The sequence below is a fragment of the Labeo rohita genome, unplaced genomic scaffold (assembly GCF_022985175.1).
Source record: "Labeo rohita strain BAU-BD-2019 unplaced genomic scaffold, IGBB_LRoh.1.0 scaffold_76, whole genome shotgun sequence".
NCBI classification, from domain to species: domain Eukaryota; kingdom Metazoa; phylum Chordata; class Actinopteri; order Cypriniformes; family Cyprinidae; genus Labeo; species Labeo rohita.
In genome coordinates, this window is record NW_026129700.1 from 15,718 (window position 1) to 30,819 (window position 15,102).

Consider the following 15,102-nt stretch of genomic DNA (forward strand, 5'->3'; position numbering starts at 1 on the left):
AATAAGTCTTTTCAGTTCCATTGAACCTACTGTTTTTGCGATGTAGTCATCGTACTGAGAACCTATGATACTGATAAAATTCAAACATAATTATGTATATGCTGTCCAAACCATCTGTGTTTTGAATCTGAGGCTTAAAGGATTAATAAATCTATTTTCTCATCATTGCATTGTCCATTCCACATGTTGAGATAAGGGGTTTCTTCTTTTCGTTTGCTGGGCACTTTACAACCCTTTTTGAACAAAATCAATGCAACCTTAGAAAGACAGAGTATTTCATTTACTCTTAATGGAGAGTTTTTCATACATGCTATGTATCATTCTCATTTAGAGATTCTGAGAAAAACATTCTGAAAATAGCTTTTAGTTGGAATTAGTTGAGAAAAAGAGAAATGTAGTTAGAAGAAGCAGGACTACACGTTTAAAAGCTCAATAAAATTACAACACAATTCAACATTATTTTTATTCACACTTCAGGAATCTAAGCTATCTGCAAAAGAGATGTTATGACAGTCTTTCTTTATATGAAGCTACAAATTAGTGATGCCAAAATGTTTGCCAGTTTAGCATTGTTAGATTTAGAGTATTATGATTTCATTGTATTGAGCATAGTATTCCCAAACTTTGTGAATTCTGCTGTCTGGCTTTGATGGTGTATTGTTCCAAAGCTAGTTACAAAAATTATTTAAGTTCTAGGGTGTAATTTTGTCTATTTTCAAGATAATTAGGCAGTGAGGAAATTGATGTCCAGCCAGCATGTTAATGTTAATTATATACATCAGTGAGCAAAGACACAAATGAAAACCCACAGAGAACAGAAAGAGAGGCGGCATTATCACACTGGCTAAATCTCTCATTTGGTGCTCATAGATTTACATTCAGCACTCAACACAGAATAGAAATGTTATCTAAAGTAAATTAGTTAAAGGGAGGGCGAAAGTTAGAAGGAAGTGAATTGTTCAACCCAATCACGTGCCTGACTTCTTGTTTATTTAACCAACATTGAAAACAGCTTAGTATGCCTGTAACTGAATTGAGGGAAAAATGATTGTCATATGGTTAACAGTGGATGAATGCAACCACACAACTGATATAAAGTGAGTAAAACATGTACCAAACTTCAAATCCAACGTGATCTCATGGTATGCATTTTACATAAAATGTGGTTCTACAAGACGTATATTTACTATGATTTCCAGACACTACAACGTACAATACTGACATTTTTACTGCATCTAAACGTACAAATACTTACCTATTTTCAGCATTTAAACTTACAATACTGACGTATTGACAACACCTAAAAATGAATCCTTATGAATATTGAAATCACGGCATTCATTTCATTATTGTTGTTTTTATTTGTCATACCAATGACCTTATGTTTTTAATTGCATTATTAAATTGTAACATTTCATTCTGTTCTGTGTGATTTTTGCTGCCCGCTTGTTTCCAAGAATAGGCCTACATAATATTAAACAAGACTACACTTTAAACCCTTAAAATAAATAGCATTTCTGTAATCGTTTAACCATTCATGTAATATTAATGTGACGGGACACAAAAGGAGTTTTCTCCAACATGCTGTGACTAACAATAGAACCATAAAATACACCGAACATGCATCATAATTACAAAATGAAACGATTTTATTTGTGCGCTGTAATCCAGATCTTAAGAATCCATACTATTGCGAGGAACAGACCCAAATTCAAGCCTTTATCCGGCGATCTTCATCTCCATCCCGAGCAGCGAGTCCAGCAGCAACAGCAATAAACTCGGGCTGAAGTGCATTTTACAAATTCAAATATTGCCGCATCAAGAACTTGACAATTCATTTAACTTATCTTTTTAATTATACATTAAGTTTATTTACTTAATAATTTTAAAGCAACGGGTTTCCTCAAATTTTTCTTTCTTTTTTTTTTAAATGAAAAGTCAACATCACTTTTTACAGTGAAAAAAAATTGACCAACATCTTGGGGGAGTCTGATGTATCCTAACCTAACCTAACTAATAATCTAATCGGTAGTTGTAACACTAGTTGACCATTTTGATCCATCCCTAATTTCAACATCAGACTCTATAACTGATGATATTACTGTCATAACCTGAAAATGAGCCTATATGTTTATTCACAAAGTCAGTTAACACAGAAATGTATTGCATACTGAGGGGCCACAATCTCACACTATTGATCTGGTATACATAAATGCATTTTGTGTTGTTCCATTGGCACATTTTCACTATAGGCATTGTTTAGTAACAGCCATTTTGCACTGCAGGTAGAAATATGCAGAAATTAATAAGCCTTGAAGACAAAGGCGGAAAAAAAGAGATTGTGTTAAAGCCATTATGCGCTAAGCTTTTTTTTTTTTTTTTTTTTTTTTTATGCTACACACAAATGCATTTTAATGAAAGAAACTGGAAGTCACACAGTCATCATTCATCTGCTGGTTTTAAAGCTGCTGAAGCACAAATGCAACATATAATGCAATTCAGCCACAATGCAAGATGCAAGATTTGAAGTAAAAAAGGGAACCTTTTAGGAAAAGCACTAATTTGAGAATAGACCGTAAATATATAAATTCGCTCTTCTTCCCTATCTTGCCTCCATGCAGCCCAGTATGGAGTCCAGCCAACGCAATTACAATAGCATAAGGGAAGACCTGATGTGGGCGCTACTGAGTGTACTTAAAATAGATTACTTTGGGAGCCTGGGCAGTCGATCAATAGGGATGTTGATTACAATAAGCCCCCAGACACTCGGACCACACATTATTTATCCTCTGTGTCTGCTTAAAAAGAATTAGAAATCTATGGTGCATACAGCCCATTAATGCATCTTATCCTTTTGTTGAAAAAAGCAAGCAGCATAAAATGGGAAATCCTGCCTGAGCTTTTGAGCGAATTAATATTCTTTTAATGGGTATTAAAAGACTACATGTAATGCAATAATTAGGATCTCCTGTCAAGTTCATTTATGAACATGAAAGAGATGTGGAACATTTTAGCATTTGGGAGGTCAGGTATAAATATATTGTCAATATATCTTGTTAACAGATCAATATTAGGACGTACTGAGACTGCTGAGGAACATGAATTGGTCAAAAGGAGCAATATGGAACAAAATTAAGGATGGACAATATTAAAATTCTGGCAGATACAGATTAGCCAATCATTATGTTATTGCCAAAACAGATAACCAGAAATGCAGCTAAAAAGTTTTCAATGAATGAATGCATGGTCAAAAATCAGCTATTGGTCAACCTGGTTAGATCTGGTGAGGACCTGGTTGGGCCGCAGTTCAAACCACTACTTCAAATGGTTGGTATGTACATGTGTGTTTTCATCAACCGCTCCTATTATCAATTTTCCTCTCAGTGAATAATCACACACCTAGCGAGAGAGTTAAGCAGGAATAATTGTAATTTCAATGAGCAGAAGAGTTAATATCACAGCTCTACATTTTATTATATGACCTGACATTTATCTAAAGCTTTCAGAGTTAAGGCTGACCAACTTTTGACCCAAATGTCAAAATATCTTAGATCTAGGGAATAAGATAGACTTTCTCACTATTCCTCTGCTTCCTTATAATCTCTTTTCTACACATCCTCTGAAATGTCAGCACTCTGGCAGCAAAACATTTCCTTTTGGAGGAACTATAAAATGACATATCAATGATTTTAGATCTGGTGAGAGACTGTGAAAAATTAGGAGAAAGATACGGGGAAAAAAGCAGTAAGTTTCTCCTCTTCACCAGTGGATTCAATGGTAACCTAAAAACTCTTCGAAATATCAGTATAACAAAACAAAGCACTAAAATGTCATGGTTGAAATGGTTACATGAAATAACACATTTTTGACATTTACTCTCCCCATTTATTCCCATGCAAAGCACACTGGGAAATGAAAATACCTTGTCCAGTTTCAGAATAGCACAAGTTGAAGGAAGTATTGTAAATCAAACCAGCTAATGGTGATTTTTAATTGAAAGATCCAGGAGCAAAGGTGCTGCAAAATTTAATTATTAAGATAAACAACTTTCTCCGTTCCAACTATAGATCATGATTCAGACCATCCAACAATACAGTTTAACTTTCTGTAGCAATGTCAGACATCAGCTGTAAAAACAGCTTGAGGCGAATTATAGTTGTCCAGTGGAACCTAATTTAATAAACGACTGAAATGAAACTCACAGATTTCTTTTTCTGAATTCTGATATTTTCTATCATCCAAAAATAAACCTTATACTAAATCATTCATGACTCCCAACGTCTGTGAAGCTCTGAGAAAATTAGATTTTTTTAACTGGTCCCGCTTACTGTAATTAGACTGTGTGCATCAGTTTGTGAAAATGGGACTTTGCTAAGCACAAGAAATCTCCCAAATTCCAGCCCTTTTAAATCAACTAGTGCAGTGACATTTTCACAGATGATCAGATGGTGCTAGGGCTGAATAAACATCACGTTGAACTGCGGATACCTTCGTTGTGGCTATCTGGTGGGATCAAAAGATGTGAACTCTTGGCAATTGTTGTGGCAGAATTGCCGTGTCAGCATTTCATACAATTCTCTGTCTCTGGAGCCTCTACTAACAGGTTCCCTTTAGTCAACAAAATTATATTTCATCCCAAATTTTTGCTTATAGAAGCACTGAACTTGCTTATCCAATGTGGGATAGGACTAAAACCTCACAGTGTTGGTTTTCATTTCTTCCATTTCTGATGAGACCCCAGGTCTCAGTTCTAGCAGCATCTGTACAGCACAGTTGATTTAGTTAATATGGATTTCGAGAAGCTGTATTAGGGATTGTTCACCTAAAAATGAAAATTACCTTATGATTTACTCACCCTCAAGACATCCTAGGTGTATATGACTTTCTTCTTTCAGATGAATACAATCAGAGATATATTAAAAAAATGTCCTGGCTCTGCCAAGCTTTATAATGGCAGTGAATGGTTGTTGAGATTTTGAAGCAAAATAAAGTGTTTCACACGGCTATGGCGGGTTAATAAAGGCCTTCTGACCAGTTTTCCGCGGAATTGGGCTAATTTAATACTGTTGTTGCGGGTTGTTTTTGATGTCCGCAGGTTGAATCAACCCCAATAACGTGATTTTTAGCCCCTGGAATGCGAATTTACCAGGGAAACCCCAACAAAAAATGTGTATTTTATCCCCCAGAATTCAATTTTTAATGAGGGACCCCCCTCAAAATGCAACTGAGCTAGTTTTGAGTAGACTGACGGCAGAAGGTCTGGGAACTTTGGCCGCTTTGAACGGCCAGGGCCCACCCAATTGGCCATATGACTGACAGCTACAGGCTGTACAGCAACCAATCACATTTCGTTTCGTTTGTGCCATGTCATGTTTAGGGGCGTAGAAAGGTCGCCGCAATAACAGACAATAACAAATCTCTCTGACATATTTTAAAGTTTCTATGCCGCAAACTTTACATTTTTCACATACTTTTGAAAATCCAGCGTTTAGTTGATCCTGATAAGTGCTTGTCATCAGAGTTGTAAACATGACAGCTTTCCGCTTTTGTGAAGGGGGTTTGGCGCCACAGAATTTTTGTTTCCAGGCAGAACGTTAAAGAACGCGACACACACATCTCCCGAAAATCCTGTATAATGTAACCAATCTGATGACGACTTCAAAACTCCTGAACTGTTTCCAGGTAGGTGTGCCTTATGCATCAGACATTTAGCCAACGTTCCATGGGCGTGACGTCTGAGACTGAGACTAAATTTTGAGCAGCAATTGGGCGGGTTTTATTTTGAAAACCTGGCAACCCTGCTTCTGAAGCAAATCAGTGTGAATGTGTAAGAAAAATATCCATATTTAAAACTTTAGAAACCTACTCTCTAGCTTCGACTAACTGTTGTACACACGTTCACGAGAGAGTTGTGTATATGCTAGTCTTGCAAGAACCAAGTTTTGTTTACAGAAAAGGAAAACCAGTCTCCTCTTCGCTTATATTGAAATCGTCTGACATTTTTCTTTACAAATCTTCGTTTTCTACTTCTAATTCATGACCGGTGTTTTGTTTGCTCTCTGCAGTGCACTTTCATATTCGTCACTTCTTACCATAGCTTATGCTGCTTATGCTACATCATCCGCTGGAACGCCACTCTTTTCATGAACACGTACGACAGTTACGGTTTATAAAGTTTTAAATAAGGATATTTTTATACACAAATGCATTGGTTCACTTCAGGAGGCTTTTATTAACCCTTCGGAGCCATGCGGAGCACTTTTTATGATGGATGGATGCGCTTTAATGGACTTCAAAATCTCAACACCCATTCAGTGCCATTATAAAGCTTAAAAGAGCCAGGACATTGTTTAATATAACTCTGAATGCATTCGTCTGAAAGAAGAAAGTCATTTACACCTAGGATGGCTTGAAGGTGAGTAAATCATGGGGTAATTTTCATTTTTGGGTGAACTATCCCTTTAAATGAGTGCTATTACCTAAAACAGCTTGAATGTCTCTTGACTGGATCATGGCTCATAGACTATGGTTAACTTGAAAGCGTGCTTGAGATAAAGTGACACAATTCAGTTTGTGTTGTTACTTGCTCTCCTTATACTCACTAATAGCTCCTCTAGCTACTGAATCGGAGCCAATAACAGCAGGTGATTGGAACCCCAAGCAGTCCAATTATTTTGTTGCCCAAGTTTCTATAAAAGTCTTCAAAGTGCAATGAGTCTTAACTGCTTAAATAGATCTAAGTAATACAACGGAGAAACATTTTAAGGAACTAAACTTTCAGAATAAATATGTTGGAGGTTTTTTTCCTTTCAAGCTAGTAGCATCCACTGTGTTTTGACACACTATTATCCATCACCTGGTCGTGGGTTCGATTCTCAGAGAACTATGCACTATAAATGCAAAGCATCTGCAAGGTCATTGAAACCTACATTTCGTCTATTCTGTAGACATCAATGATGATAAAACTTGAGTGGATCCAAACCTCATCATGAGAGTTTTGCAAATGAACAGATGGGTCAAGTATTTTGTTGCATGGTTGACAAATGTATCTCAGTCACAGAGTAAATGAGAGGCGATTTAGATCAGCCACATTATTTCTAATTACATGTGGACTCTGAGCTGTTTGCGATTCAGGTCTTTGAAATATTAACATCCTATAAATAGTGAAATATCAGTCGAGATGAAATGCACTTTGATTGCCTGTGTAATTATGAGTCGTTCAGATGATGCATTGTAGTGTGAACAAAGGGTGAAAATTAGTTGTGTGGAAATGAGACGCAAAGCAAAGTGAGGCCAAGCCAACTAAATGCCTGTCAGGAGCATCAGGACATTTCCATACTGCTGTCACAAGGTCAGTGACGCATGTTAAATGTCTCGAGAGCTGGAGGCCAACAAATTGTATCATCCTTTTCTCTGTTACTGTACATTATAATTGATTCAGTTTTGAGCAGGTTCACATGAACAGTACGAGATAAACAGCCTAATTTAGGTCTTAGGTTGTTTAGGTTGGGCGATTCCTTCACATTTATTCATTTAGTAGATGCTTTTATCCAAAGTGACATGCAGATGAGGAAAGATATTTCTTAAAGGCACCAACGCTAACATCAGTGTCTCAGTACTTTATATTTTCAGCAGTAAACCAGCAAAAGGAGATCTTCTGAAATTGTTTAATTACAATGTTTTGATGCATCAAACATACTTGTATTGTTTTAAAGTTGTTTTCAGCTTTTAAAACCAAATATGTCAATCATATCTCCTCCTAGAACTTAAAAAATTACATCCATTAGACTTAGCAAGTTTTCAAACTACACGATGACAGACTTCAAACTATAAAATCTCTCAACTATAAAATCTCTCTTTTTTTAAACTACACTAAGCTTGTAAGCTTCAAACTTCAAATATCTAACGATTTTTTTTTCTATTTTCAAAAATTGTATTCAGCTAATTTTATTTATTTATTTATGTATTTATTTATTTATTTATTTTAGCAAAAATTTCCTCATATTTTCAACAAGGGAAGTTTAATTGAACAAATACAACAATTTGCCTTGCAGTTATTGTAGAACTTGTGTAAATAAATAAATAAATAGTAAACATGTAAATAAATAAAAACATGTTAAGGACTTCTTAAAATGTAAATAAAGTATTATAATAAGCCATTTCATATTCTAATAAACAATATTCCTTTTATTTTATTTTATTTTGTGAAAAGGTTTTTTTTATTTAATTTTTTATTGATTTTATTTATTTTGCAAAAAAGTCATTAAAAACTAAACATGTAAAAGGACTTTTTAAAATGAGATATTCTAAAAAGCCATTTCATATTCTAGTAAGCCAGATTCCGGATTTTTTTAAATTATATTTTATTTTCTGAAAGAAATTTTATTTAATTTTTGAAATTTATTTATTCATTCATTCATTCATTCATTCATTCATTCATTTATTCATTTATACATTAATGCATACATACAAAAAACAAACAAACAAACAACAACAAAAAAAAAACAATAATAATAATTAAAATAAAAACATGTTACAGACTTCTTGAAATATAGTCAGATATTCTAATAATTCTAATTTATAAAATACTCTAATTTCATATTTTAATAATACAATACATAACCTACACTGTTAAAAATAAACGTAATTTTACATGTAAATTTCTGTATTTTTTTACAGTATTTTACCCTTTTTCCATTATACGGTGAAATACCTGTTGTTTTACAGATATTTTCTGTATTTTAAATTTCCACCATTAAATTTACAGATAATTGTTTGTATTTTGATATTACATACATTTTCTGTTTTTTAAAAGGAAATTTTCTGTATTTTTACAGAGTAATGTGTAATTTAACATAAAATGTCATGTAATAATTACAGATTATTTCCGTAAAAATTAGAAAAAAATGAACCACATATCATTTAGTCAAAGTGTTTTTATTACCATTGAAGGTCGTTAATTATGTTAAGGTTAATGTGAGGTTTTAAGGTCAAACAATAGTATTTGTACATACCAGTGGCGGCTACTGGTCTGTCAAATAGGGGAAGCTCATTTTCGGCCTACATCATAAAATTGTCTATTTATTTATTCACAAGAATGTGCCTTATTGTCATAAGTAAGTCACAATGCAAACAATCGTAAAAAAAAAAAAAAGCTTTAGTTTTATTATGCAAAATATGATGTATTTTTTCTTTTAGTCAGATGCTACTATAGAGTATAAATATTTTGCAATTTAAATAAGGTTATTATGGAGATTTATTTATTTATTTATAAAGTATTTTAATAGAAATATAAGGTTTCATTATGTTATGTTAAAATTTTTCAAGATTACTATATATATATATATATATATATATTAATTTATAGTCATCCTCCATGTTAATATTTAATGTAGTAATCTATATATATATATATTGATTACTACATTAAATATTAACATGAATGAATGAATGAACGATCTAAAAAAAATATTAAACTCTGTAAAAGTGAAACAAGGAATGTGGTGTATAATTGTGTGAAATGTATGATGAAAATCAAGCAATTTCGCCAAGCAAATATAAAGAAATAGGTTGCAGCAGTTTTTATTTCGACTGAACTTGAGAAATCCGCGATGGGACTGAGCGCGAATAGCTTCAGCGATTCCTTATAGTACAAAATCGCTGTCAGCCAAAAGGAGATGCAATCTTTCGACAGACCCTCCAATCATCACGCAGAAGCTCGGAGTCCAGGCCAGCCCACTCCTCATTTGCTCCTCATTCACCCCCAGAGACGCTGAGCGTCCGTGGGCGGGACATAATCGCAGCGTTTATCCAATGACCGTCTAGTTTCAAAGCACTGAAAAAAAACGTTCAAAGCAGCCGCATTGAAGTCAATGGACGCTGGGCTTCAACGGGGAAATGCACTGTGACGCTACGGGAATGTATGAGAAGTTAGATAGTTAGATATAGCAAGTCAGCCGACCTGCTATATCTAACTGATTCTGAACGAACTCGTCTTTGAGATGAACGTTTTCTAACGCATTTTTAGTCAATAAAATGTTAATACAATAGTACATAATTTGACCATTAATTTTGTGACATTATAGGGGAAGCTGAGCTTCCCTTGCAGTCTTAAAGAAATCGCCACTGGTACATACAATACATGTACTGTTAGTAAACAGTAGGTTTAAAGAGAGTGTGTTCGCGCGCGCGCCCGCGCACAATCCGCTCATGAACGCAGATTCAAATTTGCCGCTAGTTTCGCTCCGCCCACGACGGTCGGCTGAGTTGTTTCTGTATTGGACAACAAGGATGGAACAGCGCGCGGGAATGATTTGAATTTATTTCAGCTCATCCATTCGGAAATGTGTGAGAAAATAACGCGTTCTTTCTTCAGTGAACCTGTTTCACCAACTGCAACAAATTCGGACAATACTACAGCAGACATCATCACAACCACTGAGGTGAGTCTTTCATACATGTAAACGATATTTTTATAGTGTAGCTGCGCATTTGTGTTATTTAGTTTTGAAGGTAACATTAGCATTTATAAACAAGTTTTTCGTAGTTATTCGTATCAAAATCCATATATGTGTATATAACCTTAAAGTCTTTGCTTATCCGGAAGTACCCGACAGTTTTTCAAACTCTTAAAACGCGGGACATTTTGAAACGCTGGAAGTGACTAAGTGATATCAGAAACTGTTTTTATAGTGAATTCAGTAGCTGTTCACTTTATTGATTATGAATATGAACGCAGCATGATAACGTTAAATCGCAAGGTAGGCGCTTTCACCCTTTTATATTCTCCTGTACATATATTTTTTAAAAGTTCTCAGAATTTGGTCCTCCATTGTCACTAATGTGTTGAATGTTTTGTAATGGTTTTCTATGGGAAATCGCTCAATCTGACTTGCAATTAAAAAGCGCTGCATTCACATTCTGGACGCATTTGCTCGCGTACATCTATATTATGCACGTGTAAGTGCATATTTTTGTCTTATAAGTAATAATAATTGTAATAATCGTTGTGTTCTAATTAGGAATGAAACGCACATCTTGAGGCCTGAGACTGAGTAAACTGTCATTACATATGGGATCGTTGATGATGAAAACTGCATCCATCCTGGACAGTTACACTGCTACTGTAATATGATGCAGCTAAGTAATATAAATTTACTTTCTATAAATTGAGCTAAAGTCACTGTTAACCTCTCCTGCTCAGCTTCCAGATCATTGTCTCAGTGGAGTATAGGCTGTAAAGTCTGAATGAAATACAAAGTATTAAATTATTATTATTATTTTTTGTTTCAGGTCGTGTGGAAAGACTGGAGATCTACAGCAGATAAACATGACATTTTTTCAGTTTAAATGGTTCTTTGTGTATATTTTTCAGTTTCTATGTGGTAAGGGGTGAATAAATTAACCATCAGTGTAATTAAAATCAGTGTAAATGGCTGCATGAAAAGATGTCTGTGAATTTTATTGTTTGACAATCATTGTCATTTTATGCAGAAGCAAAAGTTTATAGTTAAACCGTAGTGCTTCCCACTGAGCAAACGTACGTCCAGATGACGTCATTTCAACGTCTTTGTCGGAATATAGACATGATCTGCACGTCGGGTGGACGTCTCATGTTTGTTGGGTTTGTTTCATTATCTGGATCCATATGGGTTACCTTTATGCTTTCTACAATACATTTGTGAATAATCAGAATGTTGGTATACCCACTTAGATGCATTTTATGCCTCAACAGATCTTGGACTCCAAAAGTGATTTGCAGAAGACATCTTGGAATGCATGGGGGTGAGTAAAACAAGATAATTTTCAACTTTGGGTAGGGCTGGCTATTGTTTTTTGATACTTTTTAGGCACTCACCAAATTGCCTCAAAACTATTGAGTATCAAAAAATGTCATGTTTGAAGTATTAAATGTCTTAAATTTAATACTTCAACATCAGTGAAACAGTAAACATGCAGAATGCTTTATGTGCCTAAATCAAGTGCTGGTCACTGGCTGTGGCAAGGCATCAAGGGCTTTAAAATTCAGGAACCAGTATTGAAATCAAAGTATCGTTATTGATATTGAACATTTTTGCACATCATGTTTACATTAATTTTTGGATTAACTAGGACCATTAAAACATGTCATTTGGGCCTAGAGTTTAAAATAATTGGGTCTGTCATTCAGAAACATGGCTTTTAATATTACTGCTATTGTAGTGACACACATCTCTCCCTTTCATTTCAGCTGGATTTTCTGATGCTTACTGCTCGCATCTCTGCCTCCTGAACAGAAATGCCTTGCTGGATGTTGAATGACCATCAACTCAACCTTGCCAAGACAAAACTGCTCATGTTTTCAGCCAGACCAACCTTGGTGTTAAAATGGACACATATGAACTTCATTGACCACATCACAGTGGCCCAATCCTGCAGATTTGCCCTTATGGGGCATGCAACAGAACTGCTTGTCCAAGCTCTTATTTTCTCTCCATTCACATCACATCACAAAGAGGTACAAATTCACTTTCACAGACCTTTACTTTGACTGTTTGATGCTGTCGTTATAAACTGCCTAACTCTGCCCATTTTCAAGAAATGGCTAAAAAATTATTTTTTTTGTTTTTCATGAACACTTGACCAATTAAACAGGTAGTTCACCCAAAAATCGATTCACTCGCGATTTACTCACCCTCAATCCATTGTATGTGTACATGACTTTCTTCTTTCAGACAAACACAATCGGAGTTATATCAATAAACATCCTGGCTCTTTTAGGCTTTAAATTGGCAGTGAATGTCTGCTATGAGTTTGAAGCTCAAAGTGCATCTATCCATCATAAACAAACTCAACATGGCTCCGGTGGATTAATAAAAGCCCTCAAAGCAAAGCGTATTTTACACCTTATAAAATAAAATAAAATAACTAATGTTCAGGTCAAACAGCCATACAGAGTCAACTTAAGCATAACTTGCATTTTGCTGGAAGCAAGTTTTTTTTTTTTTTTTTTTTTTTTTTTTACTTTAAAAAGTGTAAAATATGGTTTGCTTCAGAAGGGATTTATTAACCCCCTGGAACTATATAGAGTACGTTTATGAAGGATGGATGCACTTTTGAGCTTCAAACTCATGGCAGCCATTTACTGCCATTATAAAGCCTGGAAGAGCCAGGGTGTTTATTGATATAACTCTGATTGTGTTTGTCTGAAAGAAGAAAGTCATATACACAGAAACTATCCCTTTAATACTAACACTTTCTGTTTATTAAAAAAACTGCTATGTCTACTGTGTTAGACTAACTGGGATATTGTATGTTGCTTTGGATAAAATGTCATTGTAAATGTATACAGGTATACTGCAGTTGTCTCTTGTATGTAGGTATTTCTGTATGTTCTAAATTATGTACTAAACATGTTTCCTATAATTTTATTATTCATTTAACTTGACATACAATGCTTTTGTACAATGACTAATACTGTGACTGTAGAATATGTTGTTAATTTTACAGAAGTTGGCTGAAAATGTTGCTGTTGTTTTTATGTATTTCTGAGTACTGTGCTGTATTCTCTACTGTCCAAACATTTTAAACTGTAATATTTCTGGAAAATGAATGATTAAAATGTATATCTACAGACATTGTCTTTGTATTACGAATTTACAACATTTTTATGCAACATTTTTTGATTATTGTAGTTAATAGTATCTGTATTTTAACAAAATGATTGCAGGTAGACATAAAATAACTTCTAAATACCTTTTAATTTTCCTGTAAAAAGAAGGATTAATCCTTTAAAAAATATGTGTTTACTCCGTTTTTATAAATTATTTCTTAGTTATTGTACATGTAAAAACGGTAGTTTAAAAGTAAATTACTGTAGATGGACAGATCAGTTCTATAAAATAACTAATTAAAACCTTAAATTTATGGCAATTAACCTGAAAGTTGTTTGTTTTCCATGTAATTTAACATAATTTTTGTGTATTATCAACGATAATATACTGTAATTTAATGTGTTTTGACCATAAAGTTTATTCTGTATTTTTACAGTTTTTGCTTGTAATTTTGAGAAATGGAGAAATTTAACGGAATATCTCTGGAATCCCTGCTGCCAGACTTTTTGCCGTTTTTTTACAGGATTTTTTTTTTACAGTGTATTTAAACTATTTGTTTATTAAAGAACTGCACTGAGTTGGTTGCATCATATTTTAGGAGACTTTTTGCAGTAATGCACAGGAAGATTCATTATATTTTAAAAATGTATAAAAAATATTTTATAATTTATAAATGTAGCTAATCAGACTTACATGCCATGATGCCTGAAAAAAAAAAAAAAAACAATGCTGGTTTTACAGCTTTATACAACACATCAATATATAAGTGATGTGCTTCTGCACTTAAGGTAAATTCTCTCACCCTTGACTAGTTGAAATTTTTGCAGATTTCCTCTTTGAAACCAAATGAACATCACTCTTTGCACCTATTATTTTCTTCCCCTCACATGCTGGTGTTCTTCCCTTAAGGCTGAATGAATGATCCTGACAGGAAGTCTAGATTTATTGAACATGCTTCAGAATTTGACGAATGACAAGAGAGTGCTTGAGACCCATGGAAATCCTTAAAATATAACCTGCATTATCTAGAATGGATGGAATGACTTCCATCTATTATAAATCCATGGGAAAATGTTTTTTAGAAATGAGATCCACCACAATCAAACCTTTTCATTTGTATAGGGAGAAGATAATCTACGACGTGGCTCAGATATTCCTCAGAAATTCAAGACAAGGCATTGATATTCCTTTCTTTTCCCTATGGTGTTCCGTAGAATCCATATTATATTATCTTTCATCGCCTGCATTCATCACGTCTACAAGCGGTTATCGCATCAATAATCCTGCTTCGTGACAACGATATTTCTTATGAACTACTCCACATGCAAATACGACTCCTGGAGACAGGATAAATGTGAAAGGCTGAATGGTGTTGGAGGCATCGTACCTCAGTTTGACACAAGTGGGCTCATCCGTTCACGTCCCTTGGGTGAGCAATTCTGTTAAGTGTGCCTCGGTGTCACATTCACATTCAAATATTGCTCCTGAAAAGTACCTTCAAGATCATAAA

At 34.4% G+C, this 15,102-nt stretch overlaps 1 long non-coding RNA gene across 1 annotated transcript; it reads left to right on the forward strand.

Annotated features, from left to right (window-relative positions):
* The first annotated feature begins 11,339 nt into the window (after positions 1 to 11,339).
* LOC127161882 (uncharacterized) lies at positions 11,340 to 12,721 on the forward strand. Its single transcript, XR_007827206.1, has 3 exons — positions 11,340 to 11,623; positions 11,735 to 11,784; positions 12,230 to 12,721. It is a non-coding gene; the product is annotated as an uncharacterized LOC127161882 (long non-coding RNA).
* Positions 12,722 to 15,102: the final 2,381 nt, after the last annotated feature.